This window comes from Crocodylus porosus, unplaced genomic scaffold (assembly GCF_001723895.1).
Source record: "Crocodylus porosus isolate Cpor-Errol unplaced genomic scaffold, CroPor_comp1, whole genome shotgun sequence".
Lineage (NCBI taxonomy): Eukaryota > Metazoa > Chordata > Crocodylia > Crocodylidae > Crocodylus > Crocodylus porosus.
The window spans coordinates 20536603-20543373 of record NW_017728948.1 but is presented as its reverse complement, the minus strand read 5'-3'; the positions used below and the strand labels follow the sequence as shown (position 1 = coordinate 20543373).

At 45.1% G+C, this 6771-nt stretch overlaps 1 protein-coding gene and 1 long non-coding RNA gene across 7 annotated transcripts in view; one reads left to right on the top strand and one right to left on the bottom strand.

Annotated features, from left to right (window-relative positions):
- The window catches only part of SORCS2 (sortilin related VPS10 domain containing receptor 2), a 940675-nt gene that overhangs the window by 377034 nt on the left and 556870 nt on the right, over positions 1-6771 (top strand). The window lies entirely within an intron of this gene.
- Positions 192-6771, bottom strand: part of LOC109322150 — a 21016-nt gene continuing 14436 nt past the window's right edge. Inside the window, exons 3-4 of the long non-coding RNA XR_002104324.1 lie at positions 2295-2300; positions 192-202 (exon numbers count right to left, since the gene is read on the bottom strand). This is a non-coding gene — a long non-coding RNA (uncharacterized LOC109322150). The remainder of the gene's footprint in view (positions 203-2294; positions 2301-6771) is intronic.

Sequence of the window (6771 nt, the reverse complement as noted above, 5' to 3'; positions counted from 1 at the left end):
GGAGGAGCTGCGGGATCCTCTCCGCAATGTCTCGGATGCGGGCCCCCGGGAAGCAGTAGACTTCCCGGGCTAAGGGGTCAGGGCAGCAGATTGACCCCTCAGTGCCCCGCAGGATGGAGTCTCCCACAACAAACACCTTTCGCTCTGACTTGGGGAGAGCGGGGCCGGTAGCTGCGGTTGAGCCAGTTTGGACCAGCCCTGGCTGGCAGGGGGCCCTGAGGGTCAGCTTGCCACCCTGGGGCTGCTCCAGCCTGGCTCAACACACTGCGGAGGGGCTGGCTAGGGCACAAAGGTGCTTCTGTGTGGGGCTAGCCAGCAGCCAGCCCCTGTACTGAAGCACCTTCATGCTCCAGGCAGCCGTGTCAGCATCTACACGTGAGTTGTGGTGGAGTAAATAATTCCACCATAGGATAGTACTTGTCTGGCAGTACACTATCCTATGGCAGAGTTAATTAGTTTACTCCGTCCTAATAGCACTGCATGTATAGATGGCATTATTTTTCTGAGGAGCTTATTAGTCAGCTCCACAGCCCTCTTAAACTCCATAGTTCAGAGGCAGGCAATTATTTTGGGTGGAGGGTCACTTACTATATTTTGGCAAGCCATCGAGGGCCACATGAGAGGCAGCCAGGGGCAGATAAATACTAATTTTCTAAATTTTTTAGGGGCCCTGCAGGCCAGATAGAATGGCCTGGTGGGCTGCATCTGAACCATGGGCTGCATTTTGCCCACCCCTGCCATAGTTAGTCATGTTGACTTTTTAATGGGAGGTTTATTGATCAATATTTGGGTCTGAATCATAGCAGATTCAGTGCCGGGGTCTCCTTCTACTAAAATTAGCCAATTTGGGCTGGAGATTGTGGCCTTTAAACAGCACAGTTAAAAAAAAAAGAAGTTATAACTCAAGTAGGTTCATTGTGGCCAGTGAATAGCTAGTATAATAACACAGTATTTTGTTATTTGTGTAAATCTTTCAAGTTTTGATTGCATTAATAGCTGAGTTGGTGCCTATTCTTCAGAGTATGATATTGCTGCTTTTGATAAGATTTAGTAGTAGTGGCACTCAATCACAGAAATAACATTCAGAAAATACACACAGGAATGAGTCAAAAGCTCTTAGGATTGAGATCTTCAAAATTTAAAGCAGCCACAGTAAAGGCATGTAGCAGTTTATTCTTAACAGTTTTGCCTTCTGCTTTGGAAAGTTAACTCAGAAAGGGCAGTTCCAGTGTCTGGAGTCAGTTCTGCTTCTCGCAAGTAAGAGTCTAATAGGCAGATGCAAGACAGTAACTTAGGTAGTTTCTAGGGTTGTGTGAAATGGTAATGTTCTGTTTGCACCAGTGTTTTGATGGAACAGCATTTAATTTAAAATTTTGTTTTGATTCGAACCAGCTGCTCCGTTCCATTCCATCGAAACAGAGTCAAAAAGGCAAAACTGTTTCGATGTTTCACCCATAGGATACAATGGGGAAGAACAAAACAGCCTATAACTTTGTCATTACTGTCTTGATTTAGATTAAACTTGCAGGAATGGTAGCCTCTTCTGAGGGCATGAAGCCTGCCAAGGTTCAAGGAGATAGGTGTAGAGAGTTCAGGGAAACTGCATCCCAAAATTTTGAAAGTAAAACTTGTCACGTGTATGTGTTAAGTGACAGTGGGGTCAAAACGGCAGGCTTGCTAGTCTCTGCTGATGCCACAAAGCCTGACAATTTTCAAGGAGATAGGTGCAGGGGTTTGGGAAAAACTGTACCTCAAGCTGTGGACAAGCAAAGTTCGTGGTATGGGTGACACTGTGTGTGTTAAGGCGCAGCAGAGTGAAAGCTTCAGGTCTGCTGAGGCCATGAAGCCTGCCAGCTGTCAAGGAGATAGGTGCAGGGGCTTTTGGTTTCTGGGACCCTGCATCTCTAGCTGCTGACAGGCAAAACTCGTGTCATGGGTGCTTATGGAACTGTGTCTATCTTGGGGCATGGGGATGGGGGGTGGTGAAAACTACTGCAGGCCTGGCTGCTAGCCCTGCTGGAGCCATGAAGCCTGTCACCTGTTATGGAAATAGGTGCAGGGGGGTTCTGGGGCCCTGCACCCCTAGCTGCTGATGAGCAAAACTCGTGACATTGGTAATTATGCAAGTGACGTTGTCTGTCTTGGGGCAGAAGCAGTTCCCGGCTCTGTACTGATTCTTTCCTGTCCTTGGTCTGTGGTTTCATAGGTGTTAATCCTTGCTCATTAACTCATTATCCTAGTTAGCTACTGTATTAAGCAATCAATCATGATTCACTCATGGACCAGCTCAATACACAGTACTGCATGCATACAAGGGGGTACTGCATACCTGTACCTGTCTGCATGCATACATGTGGCCAGGAAAACAACCAGGCAGCATGGAGAGCAGCTCTGTGCAGGTAAGTCTTGTGGGGGAGGAAGGGATTTGGGGGAGGGAAGGGGCATGGGGGAGGGCAGATTGAGGCCTCCATGGTGAGGGAGGGAGTGGGGCAGGGCCAGGGGCTGGGACTGGGGCTAGGACACTGCCAGTCAGGATGGAGCATGGGACCTGGGGCTAGGGCAGGGAGTAGGATGGAAACAAGGGCAGCCTGTCCAGGAGGTATGGTGGCTCTCCACCACTACATGAACCCCATGAGGAAGGCATGGGGGCTGTATGTACCCACCCAGATTTGTGTGTGGGGTGGGTGTGGGCTGCTTGCTGTGGCTTGGAGCTCTCAATTCTGCTGCCTTTACCTTGGGAGCCCCGTGGTGGCCATGCACCCCCTACCAACTGGGCAACAGTTGGGGCAGCGAGTTGTACCTCCTGCTGCTGGGTGGGCAGGGAACATGCAGCCAGCATGGGGCTCCCAGGGCAAAGACAGCAGAGCCCCAAGACCACAGTGGGCAGCCCACATCTGCCATCCCCCTGCTTGGCTCTGCCCCACTTAAAAGCATCCCTGCGGTTAAAAATGGTGGTGGTGGCAATTGAACTAAAACCTATTGACAAGCTTTAGTTCAAGTGCCCCTGCTGCCATTTTTAAGTGTCGGGATGTTGATACATGTGACGCCAGAGGCTGCTGGAGCACACCAAAAAAACCAAAGGTTTATATCAATACTTTAAAATGTACTGAGATAAATATTTTTTTTTTTGGCATGCTCCAGCAGCCTCTGGTGTCGCATGTAACCAAATTAGTTATCTGATCGGTATCGGCTGACATGATTAGTTAATAATCAGCTACTGGTATCAGCCAAGAAAATTTGTATTGGTGCATCTCTACTTTTTAAACTACCTATCCTGGCATTTTTTATTTCTTTCCTCTCCCTGCTTTAATCTATGTCTTTGACTTGGGTCTTGGCAGGTTGTGAGCTCTGCAGGGAAAACTTCAGAAATGCTTTACAAATCTGTAGTAAATTAGGCTCTCAGTTGCATCAAAGTAACATTTGATCTCATTATCTACAAAAAGCATGCCTTGCTGCAGAATTTAATAGTAATTGCTGAAACAGATGATCTTTTTTTATGCCAGTTAGTATAATCTCTGATGATATGAAGGGATAACTAGTTATGCAACAGGACTTGAAGTTTATTGCTACAAAGAAGATAAGTACAGTAAACAGTTCAAATCAGGACAGAGAATTGCTGAAAATTAAAAAAAACAACAAAAACCCACACTGTCAAATGGATATTTGTTCTTGATCCGGTTATTGAGTGCATTATAAGCATGATTAAGTGCATTTGACAGATTTTTCTTTGTAGTTATAATGTTAAAAGGAAGAATGCCTAATTCGTTTAAGTATGAATGATATGAATTCTTATGAACAGGAAATTTAAATGCACATTTTTTATTGAGAGCTACAGTTTTGAAGAAAACACTTAACATGTGCCAGGTAGAAAGTGGAGTTGCCATGGATGGTGACTAAGGAGACTAGAAAGGTTCTAAAATTGCTTGTTTTCATCATCTCTATCAATTATTTTACCTTTCAAATTGATGTTTGATTTATTTTTAAGTGGAAAACCATGCAATCGAAGCCCATAGGTAAGCTGGTATATTTAGGAGAGAATTCTCTCCATTTTTTGAGCCTAAAGCTAAGGCAATGATGTTTTGCAATATCAACAGAGAAATTGGGAGTGGGTAATATCCTGACCAAAGAAGTCTTAAAACCTTAAGATGAAAGGGGGAAAAAATCTTGTTTAGATACAGAGGAAATATTTTCAAAGCAATTTAGCAAAAATGAAATTTTTTTGTATGTTATGCAACTTTAGACAAAAATTGACACATGGTCTTGATAACTGGACTTCAGAATACAATGACAGATGAACAAATAATGAGTCCTGACATTAAAGGTGCATCAGACCCATAAGTTATTCTGTTGTTGGATTGTTTTAATACTGCTCTTACATGTTAGGGTTCTCTGGAGCTTTCATGAAGTAAAATGAAACAAGCAACTGTCCTGTTTTATTTATTTATGACTGTTCAAGACTTACAGTATGTCCAACACAGCTCAAACTGAACAGCTATTCTCAGTCCTACTCTATCAGAAGAGGATCAGTACCAAAAAGTCTCTTCACAGATGCTCTTGTCTATCAGCTAGTCTTACCTCACTGCCTATCAGTTATGTCTGTTTCACCATAGGTTTTATCATTATGAATTAACCTGCCAGGTTAACCTGCCATTATCATTTAGAAGTCATGTCAGAGTTGTTACTCAACCAACTCTGAGTTAGAATATATGGCTCCTGGATTAGATATTTGTTCACTTTATGGCCTCTTGAGGGTGGTAAGGGTTAGTGCTTCTTCAGAGCTGCTCTTACAATTCTCTCAACATCAGTAAAAGAGAAGATAACATTTTAGTATAACTGTATTACCTGATAAATCTCTTGATATGGGATTTAAGGTAATTATATCCAGATAAGAACAGACAATTATAACTAAGCGAGCTAAGCATTTTTGTTCTCATTTCTCTAGTTCCTTATAATCCTCAGTTTGGGGCTGAAGCAGCCTGCAAGTGCAGCTTGGGCTGAATGCAGTCATTTGACTCAGGAGGAAGATAAACCCAGGTCCTGAGATGAGCCAGCAGTAACATCTTGGAGCCTGCTGAGAGAACACTACTTCAGCAGGATGGCTGAAGGTCCAGAAGGTCAGCTTGGAGAGTGCAGCAAGAAGCAGTTTAGAGGTCTGGAGGGGAACTAAGGGGAGGAGGAGGTTCCTAGGGACCCAGGGAAAGGTCCAGGGCCCAGAGCCTAGACTGAGAGGCTGAGTGTGGGATCAGAGAGGATCAAGGAATCCCAGAGGAGAGGCTGCATGGAAGAGAACATCAGTGAGGGTGTGGATGCCATGGGGCTTGTTATAGGGGTGGAATGGAGCCATGCAATTAACCTATAAGGCAGAGACCACTGGCACTTGGTCATTTGAGAGAACAATTTAGGAAGCCCAGGGGAAGCCTCCCTCATAAAAATAAATAACGTCAAGGTGTGGTGGGTGACTAAAGGGGTGACTGCCCCCAGCAAGTGAGGGCCCCAGGGGCTCCAGGGCTTCATTACCACCCCTGGAAGGATACCCTGTCAGAGTCTTCTCATCCTGATCAGGACCCAGTTACATTTACAGTCCTTATGCTTTCCTAATTCTACAGAGTATTCCTTGATAGTGCTATCACTGTTGCACATCATCTCAAACATCAGGAAACAGGTGCACCATAAAATTACTGCTTTCCTGTGAATCAATCAGAAGAGCTGTCCAGCCATAGAGTTTTGCCCAAATTGCAGAGGGTAGAGGGGATGCTTAGGATGTACACAAGTGTTACATTAAGGTCAAGTTAGGGTGATCTAAATGTCTGGGAGTGCATTGCAAGTGTTTGCAGGGCTTAGGTTGCCTGAAATGGCATACTCAAGTTAAAATTAGTTCTTGTGAGACATGAACTGATTTTAGAACTTATGTGGTTGGCCTGACCTAACGAGGGTTGTACACATTCACAGCACAGCCCTGGAGCTGGAAAAGTCCAGCCACTTTCCACAACTCAGGCTGTGCTGTTCTTACAACACCAACATTGACCAGGTTATTTTACCCTCCGACTAACTGACCCCAGATTGGGCAGGTCCACTATGGACCCACCACCTTGTCCCTGTACCTACCAGCAGTCCCCCCACCCTTGCAGACATGCCTACGCTTCCCCTCAAACTTACTTGCCTCCAGCTGCTCTCGCACCTCTGTGCATGCAAGGATTCTGACTCATGTTTAGGTGGCTTAAACTAAGCCACCTAAACCTTAGCTGGGTCCCACAAACACATGTTTGCACTCTTAGTGGGCATGTTCTCTTAAGGGCTGCAAAGATCATCAAGCCTTGTACCTCATGAGGTACCATATGTCATGGAGGTCCCAGTCAGTTCAGATGTGTGTCATGTGGTCTTATGAGTTAAGAGAAAATTTAATACGTAGTTACTTCCTTTTTTTCATTCAGTCCTTCAGGCAAACTGTAGCTAGGGATGGAAGTTGAACATAAACCAGTTTAAGTATTGGACACTGGTTTAAATCTGTAACAGAACAGAGATTCAGTGCACCTAAACTGCTTTTAAAATGGCTGAAACTGGTTTAACATAAACTTGGTTGGATATTGTGTCAGATTTAACTGATTTATATAAAACTGGTTTAAGAAACTTCTATCCCAGATCCCCACCCCCGCTCCCTTACTCATGTTAACTCAGAGGTAGGCTCTGGAGCGGTGAGAGACGCGCGGGTGAAGCCCGCTGCGCCCCCACTCCCCGAAGCCCCCCAGACACCCCCTCAGCAGCCGCCGAGCC